We start from the raw sequence: 17,305 nt of genomic DNA on the forward strand, positions 1-17,305 counted from the left end.
CTGAACAAATCCGAAACACGTGACTGGCCGGCAGCGCCTCTCTGAAAACATCCCCTCTGTCTGTCAGTGGTAGCTCTATTCAGATGCTAATGACCGCAGGAGGCACCAGGCACTACCATAGAACACATCACTCCTCCAGACATCAGTATCAACCCATTATACTGATTGGATTACTGGTTTGTGGGTTAATTTGCCGCAAGAATTACAACATATTTTATATTGTCCTCAAAGCACCTCAACAGTGTTTAGTGGTCTGTTAATAGTGCAAGCACAGTTGAGCAACATCTCTCTCAGTTTAAAATATTTTTATTTTATTTCACCTTTATTTAACCAGGTAGGCTAGTTGAGAACAAGTTCTCATTTGCAACTGCGACCTGGTCAAGATAAAGCATAGCAGTGTGAACAGACAACACATAGTTACACATGGAGTAAACAATTAACAAGTCAATAACACAGTAGAAAAATAGAGAGTCTATATACATTGTGTGCAAAAGGCATGAGGAGGTAGACAAATAATTACAATTTTGCAGATTAACACTGGAGTGATAAATGATCAGATGGTCATGTAAAGGTAGAGATATTGGTGTGCAAAAGAGCAGAAAAGTAAATAAATATAAACAGTATGGGGATGAGGTAGGTAAAGTTGGGTGGGCTATTTACCGATAAGACTATGTACAGCTGCAGCGATCGGTTAGCTGCTCAGATAGCAGATGTTTGAAGTTGGTGAGGGAGATAAAAGTCTCCAACTTCAGCGATTTGTGCAATTCGTTCCAATTCGTTCCAATCACAGGCAGCAGAGAACTGGAACGAAAGGCGGCCAAATGAGGTGTTGGCTTTAGGGATGATCAGTGAGATACACCTGCTGGAGCGCGTGCTACGGGTGGGTGTTGCCATCGTGGACCAGTGAACTGAGATAAGGCGGAGCTTTACCTAGCATGAACTTGTAGATGATCTGGAGCCAGTGGGTCTGGCGACGAATATGTAGCGAGGGCCAGCCGACTAGAGCATACAGGTCGCAGTGGTGGGTGGTATAAGGTGCTTTAGTAACAAAACAGATGGCACTGTGATAAACTGCATCCAGTTTGCTGAGTAGAGTATTGGAAGCTATTTTGTAGATGACATCGCCGAAGTCGAGGATCGGAAGGATAGTCAGTTTTACTAGGGTAAGTTTGGCGGCGTGCGTGAAGGAGGCTTTGTTGCGGAATAGAAAGCCGATTCTAGATTTGATTTTAGATTGGAGATGTTTGATATGAGTCTGGAAGGAGAGTTTACAGTCTAGCCAGACACCTAGGTACCGTCCACATATTCTAGGTCAGAACCATCCAGGGTGGTGATGCTAGTCGGGCGTGTGGGTGCAGGCAGCGAACGGTTGAAAAGCATGCATTTGGTTTTACTAGCGTTTAAGAGGAGTTGGAGGCCACGGAAGGAGTGTTGTATGGCATTGAAGCTCGTTTGGAGGTTAGATAGCACAGTGTCCAATGACGGGCTGGAAGTATACAGAATGGTGTCGTCTGCGTAGAGGTGGATCAGGGAATCGCCCGCAGCAAGAGCAACATCATTGATATATACAGAGAAAAGAGTCTGCCCGAGAATTGAACCCGGTGGCACCCCCATAGAGACTGCCAGAGGACCGGACAGCATGCCCTCCGATTTGACACACTGAACTCTGTCTGCAAAGTAGTTGGTGAACCAGGCAAGGCAGTCATCAGAAAAACCGAGGCTACTGAGTCTGCCGATAAGAATACGGTGATTGACAGAGTCAAAAGCCTTGGCAAGGTCGATGAAGACGGCTGCACAGTACTGTCTTTTATCGATGGCGGTTATGATATCGTTTAGTACCTTGAGCGTGGCTGAGGTGCACCCGTGACCGGCTCGGAAACCAGATTGCACAGCGGAGAAGGTACGGTGGGATTCAAGATGGTCAGTGACCTGTTTGTTGACTTGGCTTTCGAAGACCTTAGATAGGCAGGGCAGAATGGATATAGGTCTGTAACAGTTTGGGTCCAGGGTGTCTCCCCCTTTGAAGAGGGGGATGACTGCAGCAGCTTTCGAATCCTTGGGGATCTCAGACGATATAAAAGAGAGGTTGAACAGGCTGGTAATAGGGGTTGCGACAAAGGCGGCAGATAGTTTCAGAAATAGAGGGTCCAGATTGTCAAGCCCAGCTGATTTGTACGGGTCCAGGTTTTGCAGCTCTATCAGAACATCTGCTATCTGGATTTGGGTAAAGGAAAACCTGGAGAGGCTTGGGCGAGTAGCTGCGGGGGGGGCTGTTGGCCGAGGTTGGAGTAGGCAGGAGGAAGGCATGGCCAGCTGTTGAGAAATGCTTGTTGAAGTTTTCGATAATCATGGATTCATCGGTGGTGACCGTGTTACCTAGCCTCAGTGCAGTGGGCAGCTGGGAGGAGGTGCTCTTGTTCTCCATGGACTTCACAGTGTCCCACAACTTTTTTGAGTTAGAGCTACAGGATGCACATTTCTGCCTGAAGAAGCTGGCCTTCGCTTTCCTGACTGACTGCGTGTATTGGTTCCTGACTTCCCTGAATAGTTGCATATCGCGGGGACTATTCGATGCTATTGCAGTCCGCCACAGGATGTTTTTGTGCTGGTCGAGGGCAGTCAGGTCTGGAGTGAACCAAGGGCTATATCTGTTCTTAGTTCTGCATTTCTTGAACAGAGCATGCTTATCTAAAATGGTGAGGAAGTTACTTTTAAAGAATGACCAGGCATCCTCAACTTACGGGATGAGGTCAATATCCTTCCAGGATACCCGGGCCAGGTCGATTAGGAAGGCCTGCTCACAGAAGTGTTTTAGGGAGCGTTTGACAGTGATGAGGGGTGGTCGTTTGACTGCGGATCCGTAACGGATACAGGCAATGAGGCAGTGATCGCTGAGATCCTGGTTGAAGACAGCAGAGGTGTATTTGGAGGGCCAGTTGGAGGGCCAGTTGGTCAGGATGACGTCTATGAGGGTGCCCTTGTTTACAGATTTAGGGTTGTACCTGGTGGGTTCCTTGATGACTTGTGTGAGATGGTGGGCATCTAGCTTAGATTGTAGGACTGCCGGGGTGTTAAGCATATCCCAGTTTAGAACAAACTCTGAAGCTAGATGGGGGGCGATCAATTCACAAATGGTGTCCGGGGCACAGCTGGGAGCTGAGGGGGGTCGGTAGCAGGCGGCAGCAGTGAGAGACTTATTTCTGGAGAGAGTAATTTTCAAAATTAGTAGTTCGAACTGTTTGGGTATGGACCTGGAAAGTATGACATTACTTTGCAGGCTAACTCCTCCCCTTTTGGCAGTTCTATCTTGACGGAAAATGTTATAGTTGGGTATGGAAATCTCAGAATTTTTGGTGGCCTTCCTGAGCCAGGATTCAGACACGGCAAGGACATCAGGGTTAGCAGAGTGTGCTAAAGCAGTGAGTAAAACAAACTTAGGGAGGAGGCTTCTGATGTTGACATGCATGAAACCAAGGCTTTTTCGATCACAGAAGTCAACAAATGAGGGTGCCCGGGGACATGCAGGGTCTGGGTTTAACTCCACATCACCCGCGGAACAGAGGAGGAGTAGTATGAGGGTGCGGCTAAAGGCTATCAAAACTGGTCGCCTCGAGCGTTGGGGACAAAGAATAAAAGGGGCAGATTTCTGGGCATGGTAGAATATATTCAGGGCATAATGCGAGGACAGGGGTATTGTGGGGTGCGGGTACAGCGGAGGTAAGCCCAGGCACTGGGTGATGATAAGAGAGCTTGCATCTCTGGACATGCTGGTTGTAAAATGGGTGAGGTCACCGCATGTGTGGGAGGTGGGACAAAGGAGGTATCAGGGGTATGAAGAGTGGAACTAGGGGCTCTATTGTAAACTAAAACAATGATAACTAACCTGAACAACAGTATACAAGGCATATTGACATTTGAGAGACATACAGCAAGGCATACAGTAATCACAGGTGTTGGATGGGAGAGCTAGCTAAAACAGTAGGTGAGACAACAACAGCTAATCAGCTAGCACAACAACTGCAGGAAAAATGGCGTTGACTAGGCAGAGAGGGTCGGATTAACTACACACAGAGCCTGAGTGCGGCCGACAGATAAAACATAAACAAACAGAATGGAGTACCGTGATTAATGGACAGTCCAGCAGGCATCAGCTATGTAGCCAAGTGATCACAGTGTCCAGGGGGCAGCGGTGGATGGGACTGGGAAGCTAGACTGGCGAGTATTATCCAGGCAAAAAAAACTGGCTGGCTATGCAGAAGGTAAAAGCCACTAGCAGTGGCTAACAATGACTAAATAGCTTGTAGCTAGTTGGTTAGCTGGTTAGCTTCTGGAGGTTCTTGAATGGGTTCTAAAAATAAAAAATAATAGCAATTCCATATCACATTGGGTGATGCAGGTTACCGGAAGGTATAATCGAATTAAAAATCGAAAAGAGACAGAAAGTAAACATGGGTCCAGTGAGTGGTTGGGCTGGCTGGGGACGCGGCGATTCAGACCGTTAGCAGGCCTGTGCTAACAAGCTAACAGTTAGTAGGCCGGGGCTAAACAAGTTAGCAGTTAGCAGACCGGGGCTAAACAAGCTAGCAGTTAGCAGGCCGAATTTGCAAGCAAGCAGATAGAAAGGGGATAAAAATAATAGGTCCTTTATGTTCTGGTTAGAGTCGCGTTGTTCGAACTGGCGAGAGCTTTCCGAGCTAAAGGTTAGCTGATGACCGCTAGCAATGGTTTGCTGACTGATAGCTGGTAGTTAGCTGAGGGGTTCCGGATCCGAAGTAAATATAAATACTTTAGAAAAAAGAAAGCAGATCCACGCTACATTGGGTGAGGCGGGTTGCAGGAGAGTATTTAGATGTTGAGGTTTAGCAAAATGTTATAAAAGATATGCGAAGAAAAATATGTAAAAAAACTATATATACAAGGGACACGACATGACGTCTGACTGCTACGCCATCTTGAAATGCGTAGCACTGAGTAACCACCCAGTTGGATTACATATAAACCTACTGTAGCAACAACACATATTTTACAAAGTCATTGATTATTAACCAGGTAAAAAATATGACAAGGCTCACGGACCAGCAGGCAGACACAGACAGACAGCTTCATTCACCTCACAGCACCTCACTGCAGTGTCAGTCCTGTAGCCAAGCAGCACAGTGTTAAAAACAGTCTGGGTGAAAACTCAACAGTCATTAACTAGCTACTCTTCTCCACCCACGTGTAACGCCAAGCATGGCAATACTGACCAAGGAGTTGATTTCTCATCAGCAGCAGTCAGAGTCAGTCAGTGGGATGGTGACTTGATGACAGGGTCGTATTCTAAACCATAGCAGAGAAAACACACATCTGGACAAAACAGTTGATATAGTCAGGTCCAATCAGTGGTTAAATCCTGCTAAGAGAAGAATATAAGGTTTACTCCCACTAATGACCCCTACCTCATCAACTCCCTGGCATGACTAGATTCACTGCCTTGGCTGCTTTAACTAGCCTAGCTCAACCGTTTACCCATCTACAGTACCAGTCAAACACTTGGACACCTACTCATTCAAGTTTTTTTTAAACATTTTTTTTTATACTATTTTCTACATTGCATAATAATAGTGAAGACATCAAAACTATGAAATAACACATTTGGAATCATGTAGTAACCCAAAAAGTGTTAGACAAAATCTAAATATAATTTATACTTAAAGATTCTTCAAAGTAGCCACCCTTTCCCTTGATGACAGCTTTGCACACTCTTGGCATTCTCTCAACCAGGTTCATGAGGTAGTCACCTGGAATGCATTTCAATTAACAGGTGTGCGTTGTTAAAAGTGAATTTGTGGAACTTCTTTCCTTCTTAATGCTTTTGAGCCAATCAGTTGTGTTGTGACAAGGTAGGGGTGGTATATAGAAGATAGCCCTATTTGGTAAAAGACCAAGTCCATATTATGGCAAGAACAGCTCCATAATGTGTTATTTCATAGTTTTGATGTCTTCACTATTATTCGACAATGCAGAAAATAGTAAGAATAACTGACTATACTCTCTGTTCACTAGATTAGTGTTCCCAGTGCTCTGATTAATTTTGCTTCTGTTTACTTGGTAGAGCGGTAAAACTCTATTTTAGGTGGGTGTTTGACACAAACGCGTCAGCAAAAATGAAAGTTTGGAGAGTGCTGAACGATGTAGCAGGCACAGCTTTAGGACTAATAAAAACAACAATAAAGGCTTACTCATAGGTCCAGTTCCTAATCCCTACCTCAGACACTACCACAACTGTTCCAACTGGATAAACACTTTATTTACCAATGTAAACTATACTGCTGCCAAAGCTTTTGTGGACAATAGAAGGTTACTCATTGTGGCTCAGCCCTATACAGCCTTTTTACTAAGAGAAATATATGACTGGCCTGGCTGCCTGAAGGTGATGAGGTTTTAGAACAGAGAAGAGAACTTAGCCTTGTCATCATTACTCAGCACCTTGAGAGATCGAGAGGAGTGACTGGTGTGACTACTGAGCTCTACAGAGAACAGGAGGCTGTATTGCTAATCGGTTAAGAGTGTTGGGCCAGTAACCGAAAGGTCACTGGTTCAAATCCTAGAGTTGTCAAATTGGAAAATATCTGCCATTCTGCCCTTAAGGCAATTAAACCCGACTGGCTCCGATGATGTGGACTTCAATCCATGCAGCACTTCTCTGATTCATAGGGGTTGTGTTAAATGCCTAAGACACTTTTTGGTTCAAGGCATTCAGTTGTGCAACTGACTAGATATTCCTTTTCCCTACAGACACAGACTGCTGATGGGCACCTCTATGTGTAATTATACACTCTCTACCTGACTCAGCACTACTGCAGGCCTGGCAGAGTCGAGATCACACACACAGAGTGCACACAAATGCAGAACGCACACACAATTAGGGGTGTACCGAACAAACATAAACACACTAGGCCTATAGGTTATGCCTACGCTGCGTTGTATGCCTTTTGAGTGAATCGGAGCAGAATAATTACATTTCAGGCTATTCCGTTAAAACAACTAGAGCCTATGCGCACGTTGTAATTAAATTTAGAATCTGAATTGGCGCATTTCAAACGTTCCTTTTGCGAGGCGCAGCTGGGCACTAGTTCTGTACAATGGCGAGTGATGGTCAATAAAACAGGAGAATTCTCCATCGTCGTTTAATTCTCCAGTTGGGGAAAATGTTGGAAAAAAGTAGATTACAACGGTGATGGAAACAGAGTTAACAGTACTATGTAGCCACTGCTAAACGAGAATAGTCTATGCAGCTGCCAACACCTCAAACATGTTGACTCAACCCAGTATTCCTACCACTGGATAAAAACAACACAAACGTGGTCTCCCCTCTACATACAAGCAGCCTTTCGCTGCCGAATCTGACCGGGCCCAAAAAATTACAAGAGCGATAGGTATGTTTATAGCCGCGGATATGCACCGATTCTTGGTGGTTGAGAATAGGGGGTGTCAGACTCAGCACCTCATGAAAAGTGCTCGCGCCAGGTTACGAATGTCGTACTCATTTCAGCAAACAGGTAGTACCCAGTCTATACTAGCAAGCTAAATCTGAAGATGTCAATGAATTGGCCAATGCACCATGTGTTGCGTTGACGACAGATGGATGGACCTCCAGGGCTACAGACAGCTACGTAGTGACAGCCCGTCACATTACCCCAGAGTGGGAGACGAAAAGTACCGTGCTACAGACACGCCCTCTTTGAGTAGTCACACAAGTGAGAAGAAAGAAAACATTATAGCAAAGGCTTATACAATGTCTGAGCTATGTTTACATATTGATTTCACTGTCAAATGTATATTGCACTTTACTTTAGTGTCGTTGTTGATGAGTAATCGTGTGTTTTCATTTGAGAAAATACAAAGTGATATTCCTGATAGTATTCCTGATTGGGCTCTCCTCAGGCATTATGACTAATGATCATATATCGAATCAGGGATATAAACACTTTGTATTTTCTTAAATAAAATACAGTAACTGTTTCCCACTGTGCCGAAACCGAACTGTGACCCCACGGAGCCGTGGGTTTGAGGTTTGGATCATTGAGTATGTTTACATGCAGAGTAATAATTTGATGGTAAACTGATTATGGCAGTAGGCAGAATATGCAATAATCATGTAAACACCCAACTCTGCTCATCTTAAATCCGTATAATGTAAACATCGAAGTAAACCTACGCTGATTAGAACACCTGGTTTTCTGGGCAAAAAAAAAAAAAATTAGGACCAGTTTAAAATAAATAAATAAATAAATATATATTAGTTTAAAATAATAATAATATATATACACACACACACACCTTAAAATCGGCACGAGTGAAGTGAATGTATGCGTCTTAGTAGTTTACATCCCAACTTTATAAACTCAGAAAAAAAATAAACGTCTTCTCACTGTCAACTGCCTTCATTTTCAGCAAACTTAACATGTGTAAATATCTGTATTAACATAAGATTCAACAACTGAAACTGAACAAGTTCCACAGACATGTGACTAACAGAACTTGAATAATATGTCCCTGGACAAAGGGGGGTTCAAAATCAAAAGTAACAGTCAGTGTCTGGTGTGGCCACCAGCTGCAGTAAGTACGGTAGTGCATCTCCTCCTCATGGACTACACCAGATTTGCCAGTTCTTGCTGTGAGATGTTACCCCACTCTTCCACCAAGGCACCTGCAAGTTCCCAGACATTTCTGGGGGGGAATGGCCCGAGCCTTCACCCTCCGATTCAACAGGTCCCAGACATGCTCAGGAAGTGTACCAAATGAGGGAGGAGGATGTCTTCCCTGTAATGCACAGCGTTGAGATTGCCTGTAATGACAACAAGCTCAGTCCGATGATGCTGTGACACACCACCCCAGACCATGGCGGACCATCCACCTCCAAATCGATCCCGCTCCAGAGTACAGGCCTCGGTGTAACGCTCATTCCTTCAACGGTAAATGCGAATCCGACCATCACCCCCGGTGAGACAAAACCACGACTCGTCAGTGAAGAGCACTTTTTGCCAGTCCTGTCTGGTCCAGCGACGGTGGGTTTGTGCCCATAGCTGACGTTGTTGCCGGTGATGTCTGGTGAGGACCTGCCTTACAACAGGCCTACAAGCCCTCAGTCCAGCCTCTATCAGCCTATTTCGAACAGTCTGAGCACTGACGGAGGAATTGTGCATTCCTGGTGTAACTCAGGCAGTTGTTGTTGCCATTGTGTACCTGTCCCGCTGGTGTGATGTTCGGATGTACCGATCCTGTGCAGGTGTTGTTACACGTGGTCTGCCACTGCGAGGACGATCAGCTGTCCGTGAACAAGCATGGGAAACAATGTTTAAACACTTTACAATGAAGATCTGTGAAGTTATTTAAATTTTTTACGAATTATCTTTGAAAGACAGGGTCCTGAAAAAGGGCCGTTTCTTTTTTTGCAGAGTTTGTCCCAACTCCAAAACAAATAGGCTTCCAAATAATATGTTTGCTGTGGTAGAATGTTTGAAACAGCATTTAGGGAAATCGTTCTTCTTTCAAAGCTTGTAATTAAAAAAAAAAAAAATCAAACAATTATATTAGTCGGACTATAATCGCATTATTGTGTGCATGTAAACGTATTCATTGACTTAAAGAACAGAGAGTGCAATTGCAAGACTGACTAAGTTGGTACCCTTAAATTGCACTGAGGACAGTTATATTCGTAGGCCCTGTTCTCGACTCATCTGTGTGTGCGCATGTCGGACTCCAGTGGCACTGGGCTGGTCTCAATAATCATTTAAGGCTCTTTCAATGTCTGCTAATGTAAAGGACGTCCCGCTGCTTGCTTAGGGATTACCACTTCCTCCTGATTCGGCTCACACCGAGGCTCGAACCCAAGACCTCTGCCTCACAAACACACGTGACCACCTTCATGAAGCATCTTACCAGTCAAAAAGCAACAGTAGGGCCACTTCAGGCTGCTTTTTTGTTTTCCTTTTGGGGATTTAATGTTCCAGCAGTATGCACCAAAATGTTCCAAATCAGACCCATTCCAAGTGTTATATGTTAAACCCCAAATACAACGTTGAGAGTTGTCTATAGCCAATGTTGTTGTGGTAAACAAATAGCTGGGTAAACTGATCACCTGTCACAGTGAATAAGATAACGCGCTGTCGTGCAAAAACAAATGGTGGTTAAACTGCATTTAGTTGCATTTACTACACCACTGTCTATAGCCTAAAATCAAACAGTGGGAGTCTTTAGGATCCAGTCCAGACTAGTGTAGGTGTGCATACTTGAACAAGGCTGGGACAGACCGTCAAAATATACGACTCCAAATGCAAAACAAGGACTTGCGGGCTGGATGAATGTTTTAACAGATGAGATCTGTGCTGCATTCCACCCAGTTAGGTTACCTCCCAAGTCTCTCAACTTAGCTGGGGCCATGCAATGGATAGTTAACTACAACAAACTCAGTCCCTTCAACACTGGTTTAAATTCAACTGAACTCATCTAGTTCCATTTCTTCACCCTAACACTAGGGAAATATTTGTTATAACTTGGGGCCATGCATAGGATACTGTGTCAACCAACAGCCAATGCTATCCCATTACACTATAACTTAGTGTAGTCTTAGTTTCCTACAGCTCCATTTCTTCTCCTTCTACTATATTTATTCTCCTGAACACTAGTGAAACATTTGTCAATCTAATACATAGCGTAGGTAATAAACAGGTGTTGTAGATTAACATGTGGCTCCATGATTAAGGTCAGAGGTATGCTAACCTCCTATCACACACCTAATATTGATCTAGGGAGAGTGACTATCCCTGGGAGAGTGGGATAAGGGCAGAAGTGTGAGAGTGTGTTCATCTGAGATGTGTACTTTAAACAGGACAGTGGGCATTCATACACCCTGAGGAATGTTTGTTGTGAAAGCATTCAGTGAGATGACTGAAAGACAGAGGTAAAGTTGAGGGGGTGTAAGGTGTGGGGTTAGGTGCAGAAGGTGTATGGTGTGAGGGGAGCAGAGTATGTGGATATTTATGGAAGCTATGAAGGTAGTATTGACTTGAGTGTGGTTGGTGTGGGTCATGCAGTTGGGATCTATAGGACTAAGGCCACTCATGGGGAGGTGCCAGCCTCAACTCAGTCTCTCATTAAACTGGGGGACGAGTAACGATTTTTGCTCTCTCAGTGGAGGGGTGAAATGATGGAAGGATAGAGTGGAGGATGAGTGGAAGGGTAAAGGGGACGATGTAGATTTACGGTGGGATTCCTCATATCCCAAATACCTTACTGGAGCAGGGTTATATATCTGCCTTGCTCTGTCTGTCCAGCCCTAGAAACCTCCCTTTCGCCCCACTTACCACACACACACACACACACACACACACACACACACACACACACACACACAGTCAGGGGTCCATAGTTGACACTAGCCAGTCTGTTGAGATTGATTTCCCCTAGGGAAGATATCTCAACCCCCTGGAACTACAGGGGGAGCTCTGCTATGTGTGTGCCTGGTTGAGGTCTTCAAGGGTAAAAAAAAATTGGACCACTTCCGAAATGGACATGGGGTTTTCCCACCCGGACCTGATATGCATAAATAAAAACATTTCCGAAAGGAACCGAGGCCAACTAGACCCATTCCGTATAAACCTGGTCGGATCCAGACCCGGTCCGATTAGTGACGAAAGCAGCAGAATTTTTTAAAAGCGATTTTATTAACCAGAGCTGATAAAGCGCGAGAGGAGGGAGAGAGATGCCACTCTAGCAGGCGGGGGATGGGCAGTGCTGTGAGCAAGTGACATGGGGAGCAGGGAGGGAGAGATAAGAGACAGCAACCAACCAAGCCAATTCTTGCTATAGTAAGCTAATCGCTGCCATAGCTAGTTTATTTATCATCAAATATGATTATGTAGTACCTGTCTTGCCCTGCATCAAACCGGGACCAGAAGCTAGTCAACTTCTTAGGTCTAGGCCCCTTTTTTCTCAATTTCCACCTGAATGACGTGCCCAAAGTAAACTGCCTGTTACTCAGGCCCTGAAGCCAGGATATGCATATAATTGGTACCATTGGAAAGAAAACATTTAAGTTTGTAGGTGTTAAAATAATGATGGAGGAGAATATAACACAATAGATATGGTAGGAGAAAATCCAAAGAAAAACCAACAAGAATTGTATTTTTTGAGACACCATGCTCTTCCAATGGCAAGTATAAGGGCATACTCAATTCTAGCTCCCAGGATGCAATTCCTATGGCTTCCACTGGGTGTCAGCAGTCTATGTTTAAGGTTTCAGGCTTGTGACTTCCAAAATGAATAAGAAATAAGAAACAGTTTTAGTACAGGGACACAGTCTTGGAATTTCATGTTGTTTTCCCGAAACCATGAAGACAAGACGCACATGCTAAAATCAGTTTCCTACTGAACATACTTCTTTCTGTAAGAAATATTATAGTTTGATTACATTTTAGGGTATCTGAGGAATAAATAGAATTATGGCTCTTGATCATTGTAGCCGATCCTTCTCCTTTAACTTTTAATTCCGTCATTTTAATTCCATTAGAAATCTCCTAACTTTTGCCACACATGGAGCGAGGCTCTATGACTGTACCATATTGCCGCTTTGATGATTTTGGATTGGCCAACATCAACGCTCCACTCTCGTGAAAAGCAAGAGCAGCTGCATAAATTATAAGATTTCTCTCTTGCTCACTACTGCAGCAGTCTCATTCAGAAATGCAAGGGCCCTTCCGGACAAGTCAGTTAAAATTACACATACCCGAGACCTGTGACAAGATCCAACCCACATCCTTGACATTATTTCGAATTCTGGGTCCCAGATCGTGAATTCGGGTACAGGTGGATCCGTGAAGACCTCTAGTGGCTGGTATCCATTCAGGATGTTCTTTACCACACACACAGCTCAGACACAGTTCAATATTTCAAAGAGAAACTCTCCTAACAGTGTGTTTATGGTGGTACAACCAGTCAACAGTCCACAGAGCAGCATGGAGAGTCTACTGAGCAAGTCAAGAGAACATGTCAGTGGGAAAAGGCCAATGTAAAACAAGCGCCCTAACTAAACAAAGGGATGTGTCAAGACACTGAGAACAGGGCCTTATCCAGGGAGATCTTTGTCATCACATTGTGGTGAGCATAGGGGTTTACATACAGCTCTAAGAACCAAATAGAACACTGTTCAAAGTGACAAGTCTTCTTCACCCATGAAAGATCCTGAGCTGTGAAAGTGAAGCACCAGAGTGTGCTGAGACTGTGTTGAAAGTCCACAGTCCCTAACCTGAGTAATGCCAACCAGTCTGACTATGTCTGTGTGTATCAGTGGACGGAGGCTGCCCTGGAGGTTACCATGTACTACTATAGGATGAGAAAATGTCCCTAGGTGCTGATTTTTCAGTCCGTTTTGACCTAGGATCCCTCCTAATGGTCAATCTTGAGAGGGCTGAAGTTAGATTTGAGCTTTTCGCTTCTATTACCTGTTCTGGGAGGCAACTTTGACGTACTTCTATGATGTTCACAGATAATAGATCTCAGTTTAAGGAAACGTCTTGCAACTCTGATTGGAGGCAAGTCGCTGTCAAGAACACCTGCCTCTACTCCCTTAGTCATAGATTTAGAAACATTCACAGCTTGCCTTCTGCTTGGTGCCAAAAGCCCCTCTCTCAGGCCCCTGTGTGTGTGTGTGTGTGTGTGTACTCAGGCCCTCCCCTGGCAGAGAGACCAGCCTTATTTACAGTTTTGTAAGATGCTGAGAGTCAACATGGCTCCTCAAACACAACACCCCATTGCCATGTCTACGTATGGCATCACACGACTCTCCCAGGGGATTGTGGGATATTTGCATTGCCACGGTCACAAGACAGGCTGCGTCAAGATAAATCTCATTACACGCACCACACACACATTGCCCCTCGTCTCCACGTCCACAGGTGTCCGGAGGCTTGGCAACACTGTCAACTCTAACAGATCAGGATCATATAGATCAACCTAGAAGTCTGAGGCCAAGCAGGTTTGACAGAACACACACACACACACACACACACAGGTCAGGATGAAAGAGGTGAAGCAGTAAGAAACAGACAGGGCCAGGAGTGAAGCTGACAGTACAGTGGAAAGCACAAATCACCGTCAGCCAGGTAGACTTCGTTGTCAGTAACAACAAATCCTGAGGTGTGTGGGTTATCAGGATGTCTGACAGTGAGGGAGTTTGAAAACCTCTAGATCAGAGGTCAGACCAGAGGGACCAGAAGGTTATCTTTCACTGCCGGACTAAATGACCACAGCCAAACTGCCAGGGACTTTCCATTAGAACGTCTCTCTAACTGGTTGACCGAAGGCAAACATGCAGCAATTGGTATCAAACATTTTCCTCCAGAAACAAACAGACCGGAAGCTATTGGTTCCTGCCACCCAGTTAGGGCCTGGGTGAACGTATGTGAGTGAGTGAGATTGGAATAATGAAATATACAGGTGTCTGAGTGTGTCTGTCTGTGAGAGAGAGGTAGAAGAGTTCAAGTGAGGAGAGCAGCACTGGATCAATCTTTAAATCACGCAGTGCACTCTCCTTCCTGAGAGATCACACACTGTTTGTCTGTCCATCACATTACACACACATTCACTCTATCAAACACACCTAGACAAGAAACAAGTCATACTTTCCCTCATGAAAACATTCACATACTGTTGCTTTGAGACCACCTGCAGTAGGTAACAGAGGAGGAGAAAAGGGGCCAAGCTTTTCCAGGTGTAGTGAAGCAGTAAAAAGGCCATTAAATATAACATCGCAGTGAACACAACCATCCCTCAGAGTACGCTCCACCCAGCCCAATGTAATGGGAAATTAACCATACTGTATGTTTAATCCACTGTGTGTGTGTGTGTGTGTGCACACAAATAAGAGTAGATTCTTGCATTTTGGCAGGCTACCTGAGACATGAAACCTATAGGAGGGAGGGCATACTGGCTTTTCCCAATTTATTAATACACAGTTTGTCTAAATGGTTAATGGAAACACTTCATTTTCATTTCGACACCATGGTTTCTTTTTTGGGGGTCTGACGTCATTGCATCCAGCTGAAAACGCACCGCAGACTATTTTCAATTGTCACAAACTTCCTCTAAATGTCAAAAACAAAACAAAACTCTACTGACTGAGGAGACAGTTGGTTGAAAATGTGCTCAAGTTTAAATACATTTACGTCCCTCCCTCCGCAACCATCTCACACACTAACATGTACACACACGACACATGAAGTATGGCTATTTACTCTCAGGGTAAGCCAGACAATAAAATCTCTGGCTCCCTATGGCTGCACATGGTTGAACAACTACAGACTCTAAAAACCACCCACACACACACAGAGAGAGAGGTTAGGATAATAAGTTTATATTTTAGAATGTGTAGCACGCTAACAGTTAAATAAGCTTTGTATAGGCAGTGAGTGAACTCTGCGCGTGCCCTCCATAAAGTAAAAAGAGCTGGGTGACGTGCAGGCTGTGGAAGAGATACCCACGGCCTTATCATGCCTTGTTACGCATACATTCATGCAGAAACACACACAGGTCAGGCACACAGTTTCCCCCTAACAGGTTTGAGTTGTACCACAGAGGGGGCCTAGCAGCAACAGATACATTTAAAGACACAGTAGCCTGGTCAGGGACATTGAACACAAACACACACTCATATAAAGTCCCTCACACGAACCCACACTCAGAGAAAAACACACACACTTTTTTCCCAGAACAACATATGCCACACTCACCAGGTGTGGAAATGTCTTCTTTAACAGCTCTCTCTCTCGCTCTCCTTCTCTCGGGTAGATTCCACTCGCTCCTCCGGGCTCTGGAGAGAGGGATCAGGAAGTGTAGTCCCAGCGCAAGAGGGAGTGAGTGAGTGTGTAAAGTCCAGCGGGGGTCCGAGTCAGACAAGGTGACTGGGGATTAAACAGATCGTTCTGTTGCTACTCATCTGTTTCTCTTTCTTCCTTTCTCTCTTTTTTCTAACCCTGTTTCTCTCCGTCACTTGTTCAGTGGCTGCTTCAGGAAGATCTGAGTGACTGCTGAACTCTCCCTCTCTCTACCCCTCCCTCTTCACCCTTCCCTTTCTGACATACAGAAACACACCCACCCAGTCGCTCTCCTTTCACCCCGCCCTGACACACGCTGCTGACAGGGCATCCCCCTCCCCCTCTCCAGGTACTGGGAGTACAAGAGTATTCCCTCTCCCGCTCTCCTCCTACCTCGTTCATTCTTATAGTAACACACTCAGTGTCATTTGCTGGAATCAACTGTCTCTATCCACACCAGCTACAGAGAAACACCTGGTGGCTGGTGGGAGGAGCTATAGGAGGACGGGCTCATTGTAATGGCTGGAATTAATGGAAAGGAGTCCAACACGTTATTTCCATATGTTTGGTACCATACCAATGATTTCATTCCAGCCATTACAATGTGCCCTTCCTCATACCAGCCTCCTCTGACACACACAATGGTTAAATCAGCAATCTTGTCACTGCAGGGAAATAGGGCAGACACAGAACACACACTGATCACATTCGGGCACACTGACTAATACACACTCAAATTCAAACTTTGCCGTTTCTTTTCCTGGAATAAGCACCGAATCTCTCTCACACACACACACACACACACACACACACACTCCAGAGAGCCTAGCATTACCAATGGTTGTGTGTGGGAGCCCCACAGCAGGAGCTGAGGCCTGTTTTCCATCAACACCTCTCTCTTCATCCCTTTTCCACTCTCTCTCTCTCTCCTTTTCGCTCTCCTTCCATCTCTCTTACGCTCCCATACTTCATGATTGGCTCTCCAACCCAAAACCCCAGGGCTGGTCACTGATACTCAGGAGGATCCCAGTAGAGCAGGCCCTCTCTTGGATAGCCTAGTCTGTTTCACAAAGAAACAGGGAAACCCTTCAAAACAAATGATGTGTGTGTGTGTGTGTGGTTCCTGCTAAGCCACTAAGGTTGGATTTGGAGCCATGCCAGGCCAAATAGATGTTGTGTTGGTATTGTCACGGCAGGACATCCTATGGCCTTTAGGGTGAACACACTAAAAATCAACACACAACCTGAGCATTAGTCTAATTTACCAAGACTGAACTGACATGATTCATAACAGTCTTTAACTAAACACATTCACAAACACAGACTCATTGAGACCAAAATGTTAAATAATGGGGCTATTTTGTCTTGCAATAACCCATACATGTCCCCCAACCTTAATAAAACCATATAAACCAGGCTCGGCCTAGCTTTTTACTTCAGCCTGAACTATG

The 17,305-nt window shown here is 44.9% G+C and overlaps 1 protein-coding gene across 2 annotated transcripts in view; it reads right to left on the bottom strand.

The window, feature by feature from the left end:
• The window catches only part of LOC135509249 (ras association domain-containing protein 7-like), a 50,077-nt gene that overhangs the window by 21,376 nt on the left and 11,396 nt on the right, over positions 1-17,305 (bottom strand). The window contains exon 1 of one of the 2 annotated variants that reach the window (XM_064929746.1): positions 15,771-16,103. The exons of the other annotated variant lie outside the window; for it this stretch is intronic. The gene's annotated coding sequence lies outside the window, so the exon portion shown is untranslated. Of the gene's footprint in view, positions 1-15,770; positions 16,104-17,305 lie in introns of those variants that run through there. 2 annotated transcript variants of the gene reach the window in all.

This window comes from Oncorhynchus masou, chromosome 22 (assembly GCF_036934945.1).
Source record: "Oncorhynchus masou masou isolate Uvic2021 chromosome 22, UVic_Omas_1.1, whole genome shotgun sequence".
Classification (NCBI taxonomy): domain Eukaryota; kingdom Metazoa; phylum Chordata; class Actinopteri; order Salmoniformes; family Salmonidae; genus Oncorhynchus; species Oncorhynchus masou.